At 46.7% G+C, this 22,675-nt stretch overlaps 1 long non-coding RNA gene across 1 annotated transcript in view; it reads right to left on the bottom strand.

Moving 5' to 3' along the window:
- Positions 1–863: 863 nt before the first annotated feature.
- The window catches only part of LOC147665091 (uncharacterized), a 37,883-nt gene continuing 16,071 nt past the window's right edge, over positions 864–22,675 (bottom strand). Inside the window, exons 2-4 of the long non-coding RNA XR_015305049.1 lie at positions 20,142–20,211; positions 1,170–1,338; positions 864–1,020 (exon numbers count right to left, since the gene is read on the bottom strand). This is a non-coding gene — a long non-coding RNA (uncharacterized LOC147665091). The remainder of the gene's footprint in view (positions 1,021–1,169; positions 1,339–20,141; positions 20,212–22,675) is intronic.

Here is a 22,675-nt window from a genome sequence, read left to right as displayed (position 1 = left end):
ACTTTGCACTGAGAGTGGTTTCCCCCAGTGTGCATTGTTTCAAATTCTGTGAGATAAGATTTATGGCTGTATCTTTTTTGGCACATGTAACTTTTTTCCCCAACTTAGGTTATTTTGCCTTGATTGAGGTGGTTTTGAACACTGAATTTGTTCTCACAGCCCGTGTTTTTATAAGGTGTATTCCTAGAGTTAATATCTCTACGTTTAGTTTTCTTTTGCTTATATGCCACAGTAAGAGTGAACCCGATTTTAGAGTTGGACTTGTTTAGATAATGTTCAGCATTTATCTCTAAAAGAAATTGTGTGTAATCTTCTTAACACTTTAATTGAGCAAAATATGTCTGAAAGCAGCCCTGTAACACCTGTCGAAATATTTCTAGCAGATGATAGTCTTTAGGTTATAGCCTATCCGGCAGCAACTTATTTTGTGACTGAAGATTTTCTCTAATCTATTTGTATAGGTTCTTAGCAATGCAGTGATAAGGTGTTAGTCTAATATTTATTAATTGAACTGATAAGTACCTTTTTGCACTGATGTAATGGCAGTAACTGAGGGCGTTAGAACGTGCACAGTACCATTGTAGATCATGAGTCTCAGAACATCAGTTCCTTTTACCCTTTCTATGTTTGGTGTAAGGTTAAGGTTTGTAGTTCTGAGGATGAGGATTTATTTACATTAGATATAGCGCAACGGTGCTCCTTTAATCCATTTTTATATTTAACAGTTTTACATCTCACTCCTGCACAACAGATACTGTTGAGGCGATTTACATAGAATTACAGAACAGTACACAATAAAAAGGAAACAATCTGAGATGGTCATGAACACAATAAAGTGGTGAATTTTTAAGGTTTTCACAAGAGTGAGCAGAGTGGGTCGTGGTTTTCTACCCAGAGTCAGATAGTCTCAAACTTGTGTAACTGGTTAAAAACGGTTGTTGATCAAAGGTGATTTTCCAATCTTTTGGTTGTTAACGTGTCAGCTTCGGAGTCTTCTCTCAGCGTCTTTTCTTTGATGGTCTGCAGAAGAAACCTTTTGTTACAACTTTCTTTTATGCAGTGTGTGCTTCCTCTCTGGAATTACATGATGTTTTAGATGAAGGTTATTCTGTGCACAGATTTGGCTTTGCTCTGGGTTAATGAAATGCTAAATTAGAGACTTCACTTACAGTATAGTACTTTCCTCAGCTCCCACTTCCTCGCCACACCTAGATTTTGGAAATTGTTTAAATGTAGAATGCTGGATGTCCTTCAGTTTTTCAAAATAATCCTTCTTATGGCACTGACTTCAGTTGCCTGGTGCTAAATCTTGCTTTCTTCGTCAGTAATTTCAATCACCTATAGTATTAAAATTAAATACTTAATACATGAAAATGTCCCAAAATATAATTTACAAGCCAAATCAATGCAGAGTTGCAGAATTTTGAAACTGTTGAGCTGTTTTCATACAGAGCAGAGTGTAGAATTGTAGCCTGCGAGAACTTGGATGTAGGAGTGAGGATTTATAGAGTTTTCAACATTTTATTAAGCTCACAAAGGATACATGCACCCTATGGACTGGTAACATAGAATCCCAAAGGCAGAAATTTAAGTCATATGCACTGGCACCAAACAGATATTTAAACAAGCATTTACAATGCAACGGTTTCGCCTTTGCAAAAGTTAGAGCTATTGGCATTGTAAATGACAACATTTTTATTTATGTATTGGTTTTGAAAACATAAATAAATGGCATTGTCATTTACAATGCCAATAGCTTAATCTCTCGCAAATGCCACACACACACACCCACAGAGAGCCACACCCACAGAGAGCCCCTCCTCAGAGCCCGCCCCACACACACACCCACACAGAGCCACCCACACAGAGCCCCCCCACACACCCACACAGAGCCCCCCACACACCCACACAGAGCCCCCTCACACCCACACACAGAGCCCCCCACACACCCACACAGAGCCCCCCACACACCCACACAGAGCCCCCCACACACTGCGAGCCCCCACACACACCCACACAGAGCCCCCCCCCCACACACTGCGAGCCCCCCCACACACTGCGAGGCCCCCCCCACACACTGCGAGGCCCCCCCACACACACTGCGAGCCCCCCACACACACTGCGAGCCCCACACACTGCGAGCCCCACACACTGCTGCTATTTACAAGGAGGGGCCATATGTAAAGGTCAAGTTGGACACAAGCGGAAACAGTTGGAAACAGAAGAATGGTGAGATGGTTGGAAGTTGGTTCTGCTTGGGTATGGAAGGTGACACTAAAGTTACTCCTTTCCTTGTGCTCAAGATGCCTTGCACTGTCTTATGAGCTAAGATGGTCCTTGAACACGAAGCAAGAAGTGTACAGAAGTTGCACTTAGCAACAAGGCCAGTGATGTGAGACTACAGGATCACGTGATACACATAGATCTGGCAATACAGAGAAGGTTGTGAGCGAAAGGATAAAACCAGAAAATGGATGCTCTCAAATAAGAAAGCGCATCTGGTAATCCGCGACAGGCAACAGTTAAGTTTATCAGAAATTGAGGTTTCTTTTTTTTTACTTGTCTCTACTGCTATGATTCCCGGTAAAATGTAAGAGTTGTTTTTCTACCGCTCTGAGCTCTGTTGGGGCCGCCGATCCCCAGTTCACCGCAGGCGTCAGCTCACTGCCGCCCATCGCCTGTTTAAAGTGATTTACAAGCTGTTTGAGCCAATTAGCTACTGCGTCTTACAACGGGGGGCTCACCAGGGCACCTCTGAAGTACAAATCGGCCGGGAGGTGGCTTAAAGGTGTCCTCCAGGTGTCTGGGCCTTCTGGGCAGGCAGTGTTGTCCTGCAGCTAAATCCACATGGGAGGGTCCTGTCCACCCCGAGAGCCCGGCCTGTCAATACAGCTGCTGAGCCCAATCACAACACGGCTTAGGCGGGATTTTTTTATTACCGGCGAGGTTAAGTAATTGTCATGGGATATGGAGAGCAGAAAGGACTGGTTCGGGTGGGCCAAGTGGGGTGGATTCTATAGATGCCCTTTCTGGAGATAGGTGTCGACCTACATTTCTCACTTCCTAACTTCTGAGAACTTAAAAATGTGACGTATTTGTACACCATGTGCCAGTGAATTCGATGCGTGTTCCGCACAGTTGATGGTACTTTCGGCAGCCACCCTTCAGTACGTTTTTCATGAAGCTCTACTGATTTTCAGAACTAAACCTAAACGCTCTGCGTAACGGGTGACATTACCTCCAATGTACCTTATTTAAATCTTTAAACACGTGAGTGACAACTGCGCGGCTGGGACAGCAATGTTACCCAGGGCGGGGTCCAATTTAGTAAAATTGTACTTTAGAAAAACAAATTGTTGGTAAACACCATCATGAAAAACTATATGTGTTTTTGAATGAAATAACAGTTATACATCATAAGAATGTCACCCGTGTATGTCCCTCATGTCCTTGTACATAAAGATGCTTTGGAAATTAAAGATCGTAGGTGCTACAATTTATAAGAATAACTCTCTATTTTTATTTCAGAAGGAACACTTTTTTGCTTCGTGCGGACAGTGGTCACCATAGCACAGTTAAGGAGCAGAGAGTTGGTAGACGACCTTGTCGAAGAGGGCAGGGAAGGGGCAGGCCGAGGGGGTACTTTGTGGGGCCTTACATGAGGTCAACATCTTTTCCCCCTCTCTGCAGGTAGTTGTGCACCAGCCAGCCAAGAAACAGTGGACTTGTTATAGAGGAATCTAAAATAAAGTTTAATTTGCATGTAACAAGGACTGGCAGTCGTGTACCAGAAGCCCACAGTGTTGTTGCGCTTTGTTCTTTGCTAGCCCATTGTAACTTGAAATAACCGATTGGGCCATGAACTCAGTATAATTCAAATACACATCCAGGCCCACTCGAGCAGGAGTTTTGTTTTCCTGCTGAGTTCCGCCCGTGGGGGGGCTCTATTACTCCTGGAACAGACTCGGTTTGCCTGTGGCCTCCATCTCTGCTGCTCGCGTCCGACAGGTGAGGAGGGCTCGGTGGAGTGGTGGGGCGGTGTCTAGACGCCCTAATGAGATTTGGAAGCTGCCGAGCTTCTGAGTGGGGATGAGGTCTCAGTGCGTAATGGCCTAGCGTTTATGCAGACTCCATGTGTGGGAGGATTATTTTTTTTATTTTTTTAAGGGTTGGAGATGTCAATGGAGATGGTACGGATGCGATATTGAGGAATAAAGATTAGAAAGGGAAAGCACCAGGGCCCTAACGTTTTAGGACTACGGATGGAGTGGGCAGAGCAAAAACCAATTTGCAGACTCGGTACCTGGCAGCAAAGCTCAAACTTCTTGTCTGGCGCGAGGATGCAGAGCAGTGGTTATCGATGTAAAGGGTCCTGGTACACCTACCAGGAAGGGGCACTGGTGGGGCGGAGTAGCGTGGTGGCGATCCAGCGGAAGGCAGATGTAGTGACACACAAAACCTTCTTGCGGAAGGGAAATTCTATAGGGGAGACACATAACCTAAAACATTCGATCTATACAAAAATACCCAACGCGCAGCTTGGGGGAATGGCAGACCCTCCCAGGGGCCCTGCGGTTTGCGCCAGCCCCATCCCGGCACCAGAGGCCATCAGGCCAGTGGAAGTATGCATTTCTGAATTGCATGCTCCTCGTTTGAGAAGAGACCGATATACGAGGACTGTATACCCCGATTGATTGATTTCGTGGGGGCGCAGGCACGGTCTGCCACCCACCCCCGCAGAGCAGCAGCCGTGCCTCTCGCCGCACCCCTCCCAGGTCTCACTACTCAGTCCCACCTACACGGCTCTCGCCCTGCACCCCGTCACTGTAGCCGGTGGCCAACATTAAGCCTGCAAAGAAAGAGCACCACACTCACCGCGGCCCGGGTTCACCAATGCTCACGAATAATTACCGAAAGCAGCCGTAGCTTTCTGTCCTCGGGCAACCTTACGGTCGTTTTCTTACTGCCGTTCAGTTCGTCACTTCCGCTTACCTGCAAGGAAAGTGACATCGCGCAGCATACCCCAGCTCGGAGTAGGGAGCGGGTCGGGTCTGCGTCCTCACAGGGAGAGCGAGCAGGCTGGTGTGACGAAGGATGGCGAGACCCCCCCAAAAAAAAAAGAACCCGCCCACCGCCGCAGGACGTGTGCAGAAAGCCTAAAAATCGCCGGAACGCCCACGAATCTGTTCCGGCATTGACGGACAGATCTGTCTTCCAATGGCTAGCCTCCATTTATGGAGCTAGCCAATGGAAGACAGAGGCGGGACTAGGCCAACATACTGTTGACATAAGATTTCGCCTGCGCGAAACGCTGCTTGCGCAGCTTTCGACAGGCAAAACCTAAAAAGACATTGTTACATGTAATCCACTTGCACGAAAGACAAACCATACTGTCTTGAGCAATAACTTCTTAATTTTCGTGGACAGGGTGGCCGGTTCCTCAAGGATAACTTGTTGAAGGTAGGGTAATATTTTTGCTTGGATAGATAAACAGTCTATGGATTCAAATACACGCTCATAGGGTAGGACAGACAAGAAGGTTAGGATCAGGATAACATTTAGGAACGTGGTTTTAGTTTTAATGTAAAATATGTTCATGCTCAAGACTGATTTCTATACAATGAACAAGATCAACTGGTAGCATCCAGGGTGATCTTTGTAGATGGATGGCGATGGTTACCACCTTCAAAAGATCCTAGAATCACACTGTTATACAAGGGGCATATGCTTTGTGTAGGCCTTTGTCTAAAGTGTAGTTTTCTATTTCATCTCATCAGATGTATTTAATGTTATCATTTAATGCAACTTTAAAAAAAACCTTTGGTTGTAAAGTACAAGTTTGATGACTCTGATGGTTGTATTTTATACCTGCTCATATAGCGAGGAACAATAAGGCTTACAAGTCAAAAATAAATAACGAGGATCTGTATGTAGCTTTTCCTGCAAAAGTCGCACGTAAGAGAAATCTCCGTATTTGGATGGGCCAACAAAGGATGCTGGGAAAACAGATTTGAATAATCGTGCTCCAATATTTTCTGGGCCCAAAAGGTTTCAAGAAATGGTCCTCTTCTGAGGAGAAAAATGGTGGTCTCGTCAGTGTGCTAAATAACCCTAAAGAAGTGTGAGGATTTTGAAAAGAGAAACTAACGTAGAATAACAGGTAGGCTAATTCTGTTCGGCAGAACTTCTGAAAAGGGCAGCTCTGCATATGAGCACTATATTTCAATATTACGGTGTTTAAAGGACTTCCTGAATGAGCTATAAATAGGTAAAAATAACTGTCCTGTTAAGATTGGCTTTGCAAATTCTATCTCAAGACCATGCCTTTTTCACTGGCTCTTCAATGACATTGATGTTATTCTTCAAGAACTCAAGGGGGGCACCCCTTTGTCGTCTCTGTTCCCACCTACTCTCGTTTCAAGTGCACGCTTTCCTCTGTTCTTGGTCAGCCTCATCCATTCCCATCCTTTGGTGACCGAGAATAATAATCTCCAAGGTTCAAATGAATCCTTCTGTAAGGAGCTGAAAACATTGAGACACAAACTGTTTTCTTGGTGATCTAATTTAATTAAATTAAATGCAGAAAAAATTAATGCAATTGTGCATTATAAACAGACTCGGTGCCTTTTAAAAAGAAACCTCTGCAAAGCATGTCAGTCGACAGGCTCATCAAATTAATAACCTGAAATTTAGATGTAAGAGTTGCCGCCTTCAATTGCAAGGAAAGACCAAACTGGTAGATTGTAAACAGTACAAAGTCCTCTGTTACCCAGGAATAATGTGCTCTACTAAGTACCCAGGTGCCTGCTGTGCCAACAGGGATGGTGTCAGTCTGACAGTCTATCTAAGTTGAAGGGACATCACCTGCAGGCTGAATTACTTAATGGAGAAGCTGTGTACCTGTCCTGAAGAGCCTAAAAGTCTGCCCAGAAGTCTGCTTGTCTGGTAAGAAAGGGAAGGGAGTTTGACTATCCAGCAGGAGGACAAGGCTGTCCTGGAAGAAGCAAGGTCTGACACATCCTCGTTATTTGTAGGGCGGGCCGGAAAGCCATCCAGCAGGACCAGCTAGTCTGATGGACCCCCTCCTCCCCCGCCAAGACTCGCCCAACAGTTCAAGGCAGAAAATAAAACTTCCGACAACGTGATTGTTGAGGCCCAGTTGGACGATTGTGTGCTGCCAACTGCCCATTCAAGGTTGCATTTGCCAAATTCCTAACACAACAGGGTCTGAATCTACTGACTTCCTGAAGAGCCTGTGTTGGGCTTTTAGCAGCTGAATTATTTCTGGCTACTCTGTGTCAGAGGCCCATGAGGGACTACAACTACTCCAGTGTCGAACACCCTGTCTGAGCTTACGCCTGTGGTCCAGCCGGGCACAGTGTGGGCTTAATTGCTGATGGTCGGGCCTCTAGAGGGGCTGCACTTACCAACAGACCAGGTGTGACTGCTACCTTGGGACTGCTGATCTTCAGGCAAAGGCAAAGAAAAGACAGAGTGGGTGCCCTACTGAATGCAGCCTTACATCCAGGACAAAAGCGCTTCACAAAAGCCTGCTGGTGGGTCACTGCTCTCTCGAGTGTTCGGGCGTGCCATTCAAGTGCCGGGAAACAGGAAAGAGACCCAGACTAGACTGACTCATCCAATGGAAGGATAAGACACTTACGACAGAGCATATACGCATTGGGGTGACTGGAGTGACAGAACTGCACCTATACTATATTCATGATACTCCTAAATGCCCCTAGAGGGGAAGAGGGTATCAGAACTGGACGCACCTGTCTGCAGCATATGGTAGTCTGGCATGCCTGCGCTATCTTTTCACCCAGACTGTCCATGAAGATGATTTTAGAGCCGCTACGCACATAGCAGGGGGAATCTCAGACCATTCGCTGGTGGAGGTGCAACTCGATGGTCCGGTTGTGGACTTCATCCTACCCCCAAGGGTTGATCCGTGATGTTTAAAAGACAAGACGTTCAAAGCTTGTATGAGAGATAGTGGTACAAAAGGGGGTGGTGATGGACGGAGCATCTGAACCAATCAGACACTCACACCCAGTCCACAGATCTGGGTTTAATCCATCACCATTCTTTAGCCCACTCTGCCACCCCAGTTCAGACATGGCCATATGCAAATCAGTCTGCCCCTGTGCCTCATGGGAACAGTCCAGCCCGAACTGCCAAGCCATGCCTTCCCTGGACCGGAAACAAGCTTCCGGGGACCGGTTTCTGGCATTTCAGCCGTCTTCGGCCCGGCTTGCTTGAATCCAGTGGCAAAGTGAGCAAGGGACTCACGTCTGAGCATACCCTGCCACACTTTATGTACGAGAGATAGAGCAGAATTCTATTTTAGGGAGAATGGGCGGCCTGTTGAATTAGCTTGCGTGCTATAGGGTGAACTCAAGGCAGTGATTTGAGGCCAGACACAAGCCTTGATTGGGAGAATGTCGAAGGAACGTAAATTGAAGTGCGAGGCTCAGGATAAGGAATGTGCTTTCCTGGAGGTTCGCTTGGCAAGTGGGGAATCAGTTTCTCTCCCATTACACCATCAACTGAAGCAGCACACATTAAGAGCACTAATGGAAAATAGCGTGCACTCATGCGCTGGCTACCCAGAATGGTCTCTATGATGTTGGTGATAAAGCCAATGAGTTGCTTGCATGGTTAGAGAGACAAGACAAAGGACGGAACTGGATCCTTGAGGACACAGACAACAAGGGGACGGAAATACTGGGAGAGACTTCCTGAAAGACCTGACCCTGCAATGCTAACAAATAAGGACCTAGACGCACTTGACCAAGACCTGACAGGCTAAATAAATAAGCAACGGAACCTGATGAGCTCCCGTTAGAATGATATAAAATCATGATGGATAAAATCAGGGAGTACCTCCAGAGTATGTTTCAGACTGCCTGAAAATAAAGATGTCTCCCGGAGGACCAAAGAACGTCTGAGGTTGCGGTCATCCCAAAAAGGACGAACCAGCAACTGAGTGTGGGTCTTAAAGACTTATCTCCCCGCTTAATATTGAGACTAAGGTACTTGCTAACGCCCTGGCGGTCTGCCTGCGGTCAGTAATTGCAACAGTGGTTCATCCTGATCAATTGGGCTTTATACCACACCAGAGAACGCGCTTAAATCTCCGACACCTTAATGGAGTGCCATATGCAATAGGGCATTCCTTTGCTGAACCAGTAGCGCTGCTGTTAAGCTCTTGTTTGTGGCCCCTCTAGCGCGCATGCGCCTCAATAATACAGTCTACCGATTCTTTGCCGTCCACCAGGAATGTTCCTTGTCTCCTATGCTCTTCACACATGTTTGGGTTCACCAGGACCTCTCATAAGGGGTATTCATGTTGATCAGGATATAATATCAACTGGAAGACGTCCTTAATATTCCTGCTGGTGGCAGGGATCCTGCGGCTGCACTCTAGGTGCACAGTTAGGGTGGCACTACATGGCTTTAAATATTTGGTTGTGTTCATTACAAGAGAGCACAGGCAGGAACATACTTCCGAGATTAGACCGTCTTCGCTGGGATGCCCCACACTTGCGGACGCTCCCGCTCTCCTTACTGGGCCGGGTGGCCCTATTTAAAGTGATGACCCTCCAGGGTCTCCTGTACATTGGGCAAAAAATGTCCTTTAAGATCCCACCAGACATTTTTTTCAAAAGGTAGTCTGAGAACGTCGGCTCCTGTTGTGGATGGTGGCACGTCACGCTGAGTAAGTTGCAGAGGGGAGTTTATTAAGGTGGACTCGCGTTCCGGAGCATTCACAAGTATTACTGGGCCACGCAGCTGGTGGCAGTCAACAACTGGGTTTTTGCGGACTGTGAGGATCCTGCTTACCGGGTAAATAGATTGGCCATGGGCAAGAGAGGTTACCCCACCCAGGTGCTGTATCAAAGAAAGTATGAGTGCACCATACCAACTCATACCCAAACAGTGGTAAGGGTGTGGAGAGAGGCTACCAAGTATTTAGGCTGGGAAGGTAAGCTGACTGAAATTACTCCACTGTATGATGGTGATCTCTTAAGTGCAGTGGGAGGATTGCAGGGCTTCACAAAATGGGGATTGATTAGCTTAGAACGGCCGGGCGATGTGTGAGGGGGACAGGCGCTTGTGTCCTTCACGATCCTACTACAAAAGTATGAATTAGGTGACTAAAACAGTTCTGACATTTGCAGGTGGCCACGCTCTGCAAAGTCACATCCGGGAAGGGGGGCAGTTGCCTGATGCATCCCTACTGGAGGACCAGCTACTAATTGATCTCCTGACCGAAAAAGCAATCTCAACCATCTATAGGAAGTTGATCTACAGTTCTCTGGATGCCTTGGGGACGCGGAGAGCTGTGTGGGAGAGGGATCTAGGCACGCTTGGCGAGGGTGATTGGGTTGAGGCCATTCAGGGTGTCAGGGAGTTGGCAATTAGAACTCATTTTTGTCTAATTTAACTACAGATACTGATACTGCCAAATCAATGACCCTGTTTACATTAAAGGGCAGCTTGAACTCAGAGCTCAACAACAGACTCGATTGAATAAATGACCAGCACGCTGCTTATCTTGCCAAGACACAGGTACTTTGTAAATCTCTTTTTATTGAACTAGTGCTCAATCGATGGTGTTGACACCGAAAATGTGGTGCACATTAGTGAGAGTGATTAGACCAAAAACACAAAGTCTGCAAATATAGAGTGAGTAACATAGCTTGGCTTGTCCTGACACTCCCTGGCCAAATCCCACTACATAAAACTAGATTGCCCTTTATCGAAGGCAGCTAGTCCTCCCAAGGTTCTGGAGGTCGCTGGTCGGCAAGATGACTTGCCTTTTGGTTCAGGATCATCCAGGGATGCAGACAGGCCAGTAGGGCTGGGACCATGTCCATAGTTCTCTACAGAGCTTCACCAGCAGAGAAGGCTGCAGTGCCCGGCTCTTCTTAGGTCGTCAAGAACTGAAATTCAGGGTCTGAGGATGCCACCTAAAATCTTGATTTAAGGGTGTTACAAGGGAGTGACAGGTAGAGGCTAATGGGCCCCTTTCCTGGGGTGTCTATACCCTCTATCATGCCCACCTCATGTGGGAAGGGCACACAGTCCTAACCCTGTTTGGATGAGTCCCATCATCTTCAAGATGGTGGGTACTACAAAGTGTAACTCACCTCGCCTCCAGCACCTGAGGGGTGGAGTTGACAGAGGGTGCGGTGGCGCACCTCCTGCTCTATATAAGGTTTCCCACCTGCCCTTGCGCCTGTTATGTTATGTTATGTTAATGGGTTATTTATATAGCGCACAGCTGCTCCAAGGAGCGTCCCGGCGCTGCAGGTTGACACAATACCCAGTAACCAACAGCAGAGAGGAGAAGTAGGTACATAACGGACTAAAGGACAATTACTGGGAAAAAAGAAAAGTCTTCAAATTTTTTCTAAAGGAAAGAAGACTGGCACTGGATCGAAGGGATAAGGAAGCGAGTTCCAAAGACGCGGGGCGATATATTTGAAAGATCGTCCCCTGCATCGGGCACGCCGGATCACCGGGATGGTAGCCATAACCATAGCGGATGACCGCAAGGGTCTGGAAGGAAAATAAAGATTGACCCTTTTTTCCAGGTACGGCGCACCGGTGTTGTGCAAAGCCTTAAAGGCCGTAGTCAGGGCCTTAAAAGTAACGCGCTTTCTGACGGGTAGCCAGTGTAGTGACCTGAGAAGGTCACTGGCCCTAGTTCTTCTGGTTAGGCCATAAATGGCCTGTGCTGCTGAATTCTGGACAACCTGCAGGCGATTCAGGAGGTAGTCAGGGAGGCCGAGGTAGAGGATGTTGCAAAAAACACAGTTGATGGACAGAATGCAGAAAAATGTCTTACATTCATCCCAGTCCAAAGATCTGGGCCTAAATCAATCGTTTTTTTGCTCTTCACACCACCCTTGGTCAGACGCTGGCTATATGCAAATCAGCCTTGACTCTGTGCCTCATGGGAACAGTCCAGCCCGAGGTAGAGGATGTTGGCATAGTCCAAGAGCGATCCTATCAAAGCCTGCACTGTGATCTTTCTATGTACAAATGATAGGAGAGGCAAGAACTTCGTTCAACAAACAATTAGGGAGGGTCTAAGGGCAGGTTTACCGACCGACCAGATATAAGCCCCGAACTCAATACACAACAACAAATAATATCTGGGGGTCACAGAGTAGGTCAGTAAGTCAAGCAAGAAGGACCACTATACCAAAAGCAAGCAAAACAGTATCATTGAGAAATAATAGTTAGTATTGGTGGTCGACGTGTTTCTGCATTCACAAGAAGGAAGTTTCTAATGCATTCTTCAGGACCTTAGAAAAAAACACTACTGCTTTGTAAACAAGAATAATGAAAAAATATCACCTGGACATCCAGGCGTACTCAACCGTATACTGTGGCAAGGGATCCAACATGTAAAACAAACAGACAGACAAACAAAGAAACAAATAGGACACTTAATGTTATTCACATTGTTTCTGTTTGTAATCATACTGGCAATGCAATATGTTCACTCATACTAGGACATAGTCTCAAGTGTACACTCACCCTTGTATGTAGGTTGAGAGGCTTCACCCCACCTGGCTGCAGCGCAGGTAAAAGGAGCACCGCTCTGGGGATAATTATAAGGTATTTACAGAGCGGTTTCATGATGTGACACAAGAAAAAAGAAAGAAATAAAATAGAGACAAGAGGTGGTCTGGACCTCTTGTATGTCAAGTGGTGACAGACTTCTAGGCAAATCTATCAAAGCCAGTGAGGACGAACACCAAATGTTTGTATATACACAGTCTCTCACGTTGTGCCTAAAAAGATGTACATAAACAAGCGAGAGAATAGCGTGGCTGTGCACAGAAACGAGCATACCAATGCTACATTGCTCTGATGGTATGTTCTTGGCTAGAGCTCGTTTACAATGACAGTGAGTGGGCTTCCCAGGGGGTTTCAAAGTACAAAGTGACGCTGCAAAGTACAGATCATACGATCACAGAGAGCTCGTTAAAAATGGAAAGTACTCCGTGTGGACGTAACTATTTAAATGTGTGTCAACACTTTGAAAAGATGCCTCCGAGTGAGCGCGATGAGCGCGAAGTATTTTGTCATAAAATCGGAGTCGCCATTAACGGCTTAAGATTCTCCGTATGTGCGTTAGAAAGGTAGGCAGCGTGCGTGGATGAATCAGTGCGCACAGGCGGTGATGCACTCACCTTTCCGTCGATGTCTCCGGGCAGTCTTCAGTACTGCTTGGGGGGGCACCGATCGCGGAACACGGTGATGCTTTGTAGAATCGTAAATAATTCCCGGGCGTCACGTGACCAGGGCAGTCACGTGATGCTGAGAATCCTGGGAAACGTAGTTCGCAGCGCGTTTCTGACGATGATTCAGCGAGGACTGCGCAAGAAGTGTTTTAAAAGTGTGTTAGAACACGCTCTAGGCGGCACAACAAAGTGTGATTAATATAATAAGTCACTCATATGTTGTGTGGCAGCTGGAAAGACACTCCATGGTGTGTAAGATAGCATTCTGCAAGGCAACAATGTTGGATATTGATATCAGATAGGATATCCAAAATGTACCAATACAGTTGCATGGTAGCTGGAAAACTAACCCCTTGAGGTATTTTACTGGTGGTATATGACACTATACAGGGCGACATTTAGAGGGACATCCAGGGTATAGGCTCATTAAGGCCCTCCTTATCGCTGTTGAGGCGGTATACCCATTTTTGTTCAATTTTAAACAAAAACCAGCTGACATCCGCACATGAGTCAGGGATGTGCGGTTGCTCAAGGACTGTCCAGTAAAACTCTTCAGGACCATGACCCTTCTCCAGAAAGTGTGCGGTGAGTCGGGTTGCTTGTTTCCGACAACACACCGTACTTTTGTGTTCTTGGATGCGTGTCCGTATCTTTCTGGTCGTCATGCCGACATACTGTAATTGACATGGACATTTGATCAAGTAAATCAGATTACTGCTGTTGCAGTTCGTAAACTTGCTTTGTATCCATGGGCGGTTGGTGCCGATGTCAATCTCAGTGGACTTATTGGTCTGAGGACAGACGGTGCAGGTTCCACACGGATGGTGTCCTACTACCGGTGGTAGGTCCCATAGAGTACCCACTTGCCTCACTTCCTTGTTGCGTGGGCGTGTGTGGACTAGTTGATCTTTCAGATTTGGTCCTCTTTTATAGGCGAACATAGGCTGTGGGATGTCGTCACCTCCGGTTCTTAGGATAGACCAGTGTTTTCTTATGATTTTTTGCAACTGGTTGGATCGACTGTTAAAGGTGTTGACGAAAGCAATGCGATCCGACTTCTCTTTTGGAGGGAGGACTTCAAGTAGGGCCTCTCTGTTGTTATTGGAAGCCCTCTTTTTAGATCGGCGGATGATTTTCTTGGGGTAGTGTTTCTCCCTCAATTGAGCCTCCAGGTTTCTTGAGTGGACTTCAAATGATTCCTTGTTGGAGCAATTTCTCTGGACCCTGAGAAACTGACCAAAAGGTAGGTTGTCTCTCAGGGCTCGCGGATGGCAGCTATCATATCGCAATAGTGCATTCTTGGCCATAGGTTTGCGATATAACTCCGATTCAATGCCAGTGGGAGTGGCATGTAACTTTATGTCCAGGAAAGCCAGGGATGTTCTACTATACTCGATGGTGAACTTGAGATATGTGTTCTTGCCGTTCAACCAGCTGTGGAATGACACAAGGTTTTCTTCCGTGCCACGCCACACCACCAAGATGTCGTCAATATAACGTTTCCATACATGTATCGATGGTAAGTATGGATTGGTGGTTACTAGGACATCTTGTTGCTCAAAGTTATGAACCTACAGGTTCGCCAGGCTCGGCGCGAAAACACTGCCCATACTGGTCCCGGATGTTTGCAGGTAGAAGGTATCCTCAAAGCGAAAATAGTTTTCCTTCATAGCAATTTCTGCTAGATGCATGATGAAATGTGTGGGAGTGATAGATTGGTGGTTGTTCTGCTCCAACAGTGTGCCTACTACTTCTAAGGTCTCAGTTTGCGGAATCGATGTATATAGGGACTCAACATCGAACGATACTAGGATGTCAGTTTCGATGTTGTATTGTATCGTTGGAAGGAGTCTTAGGACATCTTTAGTGTCTTGGAGGAATGTAGGCATTGCTTTAACCATTGGGTTAAGAAAGTAGTCGACAAAGGTCGAGAGTGGTTCCAAAACCGACCCAATGCCTGATATAATAGGCCTACCAGGTGGTGGCCTTAGTGGCTTATGTACTTTGGGGAGACAGTAGAAGTACGGGATCGTAGGTTGTTTGGTGACCAGGTACTGTCCTTCTTGTGATGTTATCCATCCCTCACTTGTAGCTTCCTCTACCAAGGTGCTTATTTTCGATTGTAGTCCTTCTGTTGGATCAGTTCTCAGTGGTAGGTAGGATTTACGGTCACTTAGTTGCCGGAGGCATTCATTTCTGTATGTCTCGGTATCTAAGATAACAGTGGCTCCGCCTTTGTCGGCCGGCTTGATGGTAATTTTATCGTTGGAAGTTAGTGAGCGTAAGGCCAGTTGTTCATCCCTAGAGAGATTCATGAAAGGCTTGACCTCTCTTCTGTAAAGATTTGTGACATCATTCTCCACAGCTGCTTCAAAAGTCAGAACCTTAGGAGGTAAGGTGGCGCTGGGTGGATTAAACGAAGAGGGTCTCTTCAATCCAGTGTTGTTATCTCTGGTAATGGTTTCCAAGTTAGTCGTTTTTGAGAAGAAGTAGTGCAATCTTATTTTCCTAAACAGCTGAGATAGTTCAATTTGGGCCTGGAAGGGATCACCTTTTTGGGTTGCTACGAATCCCAAGCCTTTGTTCAAGAGGCGCTCCTCGTTGGTAGAGAGTGTATGTGAGCTGAGGTTGATCACGATGCCGTCTGATTGCTTGTTCCCGCAGTGTCTTGGGGGACTTTCTTCCCGCTGCGTAAATCCATCCTCGATTGTTGTGGGGTGTTCGTATCCGTGTTCCAATGAACTTGTTGTGGCACGGCTCCTTGTCTCCTCCTGCCTCTGCCTCATCTCTGGCCAAACCCTAAAAAAGGAAAAGACCCTGGGCCTTGTTGCATTTGTGGTGGGCAGAAGGGCGGACCCATTTGAGGAGGGCAGTTTGGTCCCATCATCCAAGGGTTGATTGGCCACCATGGTTGGAAGTTGTTGAAGTTCTGTGGTTGACTTCTCCAATTTCTTCTATTCCCACGGCCCCCAGGGGTTTGGTTAGAAGGTCCAGTTTGTGATGTGTCTAAATCCCTGGAAGTCCCATCTGAACTAGAAGTGCCACCCTTTTTGCCACCTCGATTAAATGTAGGCGCTGTATAAGTGTCACTAGTGTATGGGTATACCTTCTCCATTGAAAATCTCGCTAAGTCTTTCTTAAACTTTTCTAATTTTGTAGCTAAGATAGACTCTTTGAAGTCTTTGTTACTCTTGTCCGTATCATCTTGTCCCTTTTGAATTGTCCACTTTTTAAAGTGGTTTTTATCTGGAACTTCCTCAACATCTTCAAGATTGCAAAGCACTTCCCTGCTAGTCCTGACACCTGAGCCTTAAAGGAGAGGGTGTTGTCAACCAAGATGCCCAGATTGTTTGCAGCTTCAGAATCATGGGCCGGCGGAAACATGGCGAAGGGCCACCATTCCTTCCATCTGCTGGACAACCGAAGAAAAGAACTTCCGATTTGTCGGAGTTGCATTTAAGGCTGTTCCGGCCAAACGCCTAAAAGGGGGTGAGGCCAGGATGATCGCTTGCTCCCTCTAACAGAAGAGGCTGGGGTCGCATTACCAAGGCGGCAAGGCCTTTGAAAATCCCTGCCACAGATGGCTCTGTCTGATGAGGGGGAGGTGTGAATATCTCCACCCAGGAAAGGCATTGTTATCAACCTCAAAGTGTGCAGGCACTCTCTCTATGAGGACAGAACACTGTCTGGTGGTAGCAGGCTGGCTCAGGCCAGTCGGTGACCACACTAAGGATTGGTAGATCTTAGGGGACCCCTCTAAGGGGCACTCTGTGTGCAATTGTTTATAAATCGGACACTGCAATCAATGCAGGTTTAATATGCCGAGATGTTTGGTATCAAATATCCCATATTTCAGAGAAACCTTCATGAGGCTGGGGAACTCGTAATGACAAGTGTCCAGCCAATGTGCTTACTATAGAGCTTGCCTGGTCACTTGCAATATCCAGGAATCAACAAGGACATTGCAGGAGATATTCCTAAAGCAGCGTCCACTATAAGGCCTGCTAGAGGGGTGTCTTACCTATATCTCAGACAGTCCCTATGGGCATCGCATACAGGGATGTGTGCCATGTCAACTCTTCAGTTTTGTCTGCACCAAGTCACACAGCTGCAGTGGCAGTATGTATGTATGTATGTATGTGTGTATGAATGTATGTATGTATGTGCTTGGTGAGGGGTCCCTTAGGGTGGCATAATTTATGCTGCAGCCTTTAGGGACCCTCTGTAACAACAAGGCCCTTGGTACCAGAGGTATCTTTTACAAGGGACTTATATGTGAGCGAATGCGTTGACAATCGTGGAAACGACTGGTACACTTAATGAAGGAGATCGGGCTCAGGGGACCTGGTTGGCAGGGACCCTGTGCACTTCCAGAAAAAACCTATATCATTTTCCAAGTAAAAAGTGAAGGCTAACCATGTCCAAAACAGGCCCTTTCCTACATTGAGACATATTTTCTAGGACAGCGAAAACTCTACAGCAGGTATTGCTCATAGTCCTTATACTGTGACTGCCACTACTGAACATGAATCTTGAATTGTTAAAGCAGGGCCAGGATCTGGACAGGAGCCAATGAACAGGAGGGCAACTCACCCGATAATAGAAGTCTTCTGTCTTCACACTCACTCAGAGAGAACAATGCCATCCCATGTATTGCATGACAAAGAGCCCACAACCCTCAGTGAAACACTCACCTCTCAGATGGGATTCGTTAATAAGAATAAAATGAACAAAACGGGTCCCTGGGGACCCCACAGATCCACCGTTCCTACCAGTACCATAAATGCCTGGGGTCCCGCAGGTAAACCTAACAGTGCTACAAAGGCTTAGGGGCCCTACAGGTAAACCTTTCCAAACCCAGTGCTACAAATGCTATGTCCCCCTGCAGCAGGACTGGGCGCTCTAGGGCAGCAATGAGGTTGCTTGGCATTTATCTACCCTTAGCTAAGCCACGTGATAAAGGCAGTAGATCAGGATGATTCTCCTCGATCAGAAGTAGCTCTTACTATCGAAAAGGCGAAGACCCTGGTATAACACAAACGCAGACATGCGGTTAGGCTCTACCAGGACATGTAGTAAACTATTTATTTATGTATATGTAGGATTAGATTGCATTGATAGTTAATTATTATGTCAATATTTTCCGCACACAAGGTACAACATAGATTCCTCACATGCGCCCCCCTGATGAAGGGAGAACCCCCAAAATGAATTGGGGGACTGAATTTGAATTTACTTGCGGAACAGTGGATTTTGAAAGTGATTCTATGAGAATAAATATGCTTAAACTGGAATACAAGGGGATTTGCTTCCAAGGGAAGGAGACATTGATGCACTTTTACGGGTACAAGCTGTGGAGCAGGAGACACAGACCTGATCAAGTCTGGGCTATATAAACAACTGTAGCCAAATACATCTACCTTCTGGCACGCGATGAGTGGATTTCATAAATACGACAATAATGAATGAAAAATACACGGCATGCATAGACAAGGTTTGCTATGTAACCTCTGGACTCCTGTAAACCTAAACAAGCACCAGTAAATCAGACACAAGGAACATCACCTGAAGCTCCTAAGATTTTCCTTTTGTTTGGTATCTTGTTTTTGGAAGGTGGGTTTTTAGGATAAGCTATTTTTGGGTGTGTCTTCTTTTATTCCAGGATGGGCACTAGTTTTAGCATTGTCATCTTTTATACTATGCATACCAAGTTGCTGACTTTCTTTCACACATCCCTCATTTCCCTGAACGGGAAACGTCTGGGGGTGGGGTATGTCAGGTAGCCCGTGTGGTATACGATGGGATAGAGGATAAGGAGTGCCATGCCATCCCTTCAAATATTTCTCCCCTCTTATATTCATAGTCCCCTTTTACCTGATGTCCGCTTTGCTGTCATCAAGAAGTTGAGAGAGGAGAATCGGCAGGCGGCCCCTTTAAACCGGAGCTGTGGACGTACATCAGAGGATACATGCTTGAAGAAGGCGGGGTGGAGAGCGCGTCAGGTTGGTCAGTAGTTGGTCCAGCTACACGCGGCATGGGAACGCGAGGCGGACAAACCAGCAGCGGGGGAAGACCGGAAAGACAGAGAAGGACTAACAACCTTCCGAGAGAGTGAACCGGAACCCAGGGGAGGTCACAGCTTGTCGCCGAGCAGAACACCCGAACCTGAAGGAGGAGGAAAAGCCGAAACAGAAGACCAGACCTCACTGAAGGACTCAGAGGCACCACGCCACTGCCCCGGAGGGACGTGGCTCTTCCAGGTGCGTGGGCGTCTACGGGCTTTTGGAAAGGGGCTGAGTAAGAGAGGGACGGGAGGGGAGGCTGAGGGGTGAAAGGGACCCAGAGAAAAGGAAATAAGTGAGACGGAAACAAAGACAAGAGCAGAAATCATCAGCTACTCTTTTTCTTTTGGTTGCTCCAACCTCTACACCCTCCCTTCACATTTATGCATAGCTATTATTTATCCCTCACATCCTCCCTTGACTAAACCATGTAAATGTAAATGTAAATGTATTTGAGCTTATATAGCGCACAGCTAACCACAAAGGGTTTCCCGGCGCTTGCTTAGGGAACCCGTCCTGGTATTCCCCTGTGAGATAACCCCGGCAGGGTATCCACAAGGTGAAAGCCAGGCATCCCGCCGCGAGGTGCCGTTGTGGAGATTAAGCAAGCTATTGCCCAGAGTCGCAGAGTGTGAACCCGTGAGTCGAGAAGGCACCGGAGCGAGAATTATCGAGTCCGTGGAATTTTTGAGCCCAAGACCCGCCGAGGCGGGGAATTGAACCCTGGTCCAGGGCCGATCTCAGCTTCCGGGTCTGCCGCCTCTAACCCCTGAGCCACACTTCTCCACTGAAACCATGAAGCAAAAACACTTACCTGAGTCTTTTCCTTCTGTCCTAGGGACGACGGCGGCCGAGGCTCACCTAAGGGACTGAAGTGGATGACCCTGTGGGAAAGAAGAATATAACAGAGACAATCAATCATTGGGATTTCCTGTAATACTAATAAAAAGTGCATACAAAGAAATTATTCAATGCAGTGTGCTCCTTCTTGACCAACTCTTCTAGAACGGGGAGCTACATACTTTCCCTACAGGGAATGAGAGACAGACACACAGAGACCAACAGACACACACACACACGGGAAAGCATAGTAGGAAAGCGCTGTGTACAGTTATCATATGCTTGCATATGTACATTGTTTTAAAAGATGGTGGAACTATTTATTCTGTTCAAAGTGCTTATTTTGCTAATGACTTTTATCTGCTTCTATTATCATTGCAGTTCGGGCTGGACTGTTCCCATGAGGCACAGGGTCAAGACTCATTTGCATATGGCCATGTCTGAACTGGGGTGGCAGGGTGAGCAAAATAATGATGGATTTACCCAGATCTCTTGACTGGGGGTGAAAGTTTTGATTTGTTCTGCATTCCGTCCATCAATTGTGTATCTTTTGCTCTATTATCATTGCAGCACATAAATTCTATACAAGAATTCTGATGGTTCAATTAATAGTGATATATGTGCGTATCAAAAGAGAGAGAGAGGACCAGGTAGCTAGTCCGTATCCCCGTGGGTTATATATGTTAAATCAAAAGGAGACTAGCTCATTCATGACTAAGTATTAAAGGACTCTGATATGTTTTGTCAGGGGTTGGGAACACCTTGTAGGTGTGTTCATGAAGCCCTCACCCACCAACCTAGTTGGTGGCATGCTTCATCATCGGGCCCACCCAGTAACACCTAGCGTGTCCCGGGTGTGCTTCAACGCCTGATTACAGCAGAGCAGGTATATTGCTGAGTGTGCAGTGTGAGGTGGAAAGTATTGTGATATTAAAACGCCTTGGCGGGGGTCCCAGTACCCGAGGGTAAATTAAACTTTAATAACTGGGCCTCCGTCAGCGGTTAAAAAAGGCTTGTTGGATATTGGAGGCATGTTACGACCTCTCACATCCAATGGTGGGTCGACATGTTTCAGCCAGTGCCTTATGAATATGCTGGCTTTCCTCAGGACCTATATAAAATTATGTGAGTGCAAACTAAGATTTAGTGAATGTGTAAACCAGACTATGTGTTTACACCCACTAAGGTGTTTCTCTATGTGTGAGACGGGGGATTCCCTTCTCAGTAACACGCTTGTTTTAGCTGTCAATCACTTCAAGGATGTGAAGTGGCTAGGGGATGACCAGCAATTCTGAGCAGAGCCTGCCTGGGACCTGTAGTGCCTCCTTCGCATACCGGTATGTGAGAGGTCGTAACCTGCCCCCAACATCCAACAAGCCTTTTTTAACCGGGACGTTTGTCTGAGCTTCCGAACTAGTAATGGAATTAGCAGGAGAGGCGGAAAAGCATAAGCAAATATCCCTGACCAAATCATCCATAGGGCATTGCACTGTGGCAAACAGATCTATCTGTGGAAACCCTCAGTTTTGAACGTAGGGAAGAAGAACTTGAGATTAAGTTCCCACACATGGACTTGCTACCTGTGTCTGCTGAGCAGGTCTGCAACTGATGGTCTACTCCTGAGAGGTGTTCTGCTAGGAGATAGATTTTCTGGTGAATCGTCAAATCCCAAATGCTTTGTGCAAGGTGCTACAGCTGGAGAGAGGGAGTCCCTCCCTGTTTCTGTAGGTAGTACATTGCTGTCATGTTGTCCGTGCAAACTAAGACAGTCTTGCCTACAAGTTGGGTGAGAAAAGCTGAGTGCTAGGAACACTGCTAGAAGTTCCAGGTAGTTGATGTGGAGACGTTTGTGTTTGTCCGACCGCAGCCCCTGGACTTTGTAATGTTGAAGGTGGGCACCCCAACCGGTTACTGTGGAATCGGGTCTATGAAAGGCTGCCCTTTTGCTAAGTTTTGAGGGTTCCACCACTGCAGCGAGCGATGGTTGCAGCTGTCTACCAACACTAGATCGGGGTCGCAAATTGCGAGGCTCATTAATATTAATGAGGCTCTCGCAATTTGCGAGCCCATTGAGCCCAGCAGCCCTACCAGGGATGGTGGCCTGCTGGGCTCAGCAGACCACCATGTCTGGGACTTCTTTTCAATGAAGCAGCTTTTTTTTCTCTTTCTTTAATTAAATGCAGCCCGTTTTTCTTATAGGAAGGCTGACTTCGCCATCATCAGAGAGTGCAGCTCCCTGCACCCCCTGATGATGGTGTGAGGTCAGTACACCTGCACCCCTGATGATGGTGTGAGGTCAGTACACCTGCTCCCTGCACCCCCTGATGATGGTGTGAGGTCAGTACACCTGAACGCAAAGGAGCACAAAAGAAAAAACGCTAAGGGAGCACAGGCAACACTGTACAGTCAATGGGGCACAGAACGTGAATCAAAAAGAAAAGGGTAACACAGTGGAGACAGTACAATCGGCAGCAGAATAAAGGCAATAAAGAGCAGAATAGAGAGCAA

This window comes from Lissotriton vulgaris, unplaced genomic scaffold, assembly GCF_964263255.1.
Source record: "Lissotriton vulgaris unplaced genomic scaffold, aLisVul1.2 SCAFFOLD_1404, whole genome shotgun sequence".
NCBI lineage: Eukaryota > Metazoa > Chordata > Amphibia > Caudata > Salamandridae > Lissotriton > Lissotriton vulgaris.
Note: the sequence above shows the minus strand (reverse complement) of the source record. Positions and strands in the feature narration are given on the sequence as shown.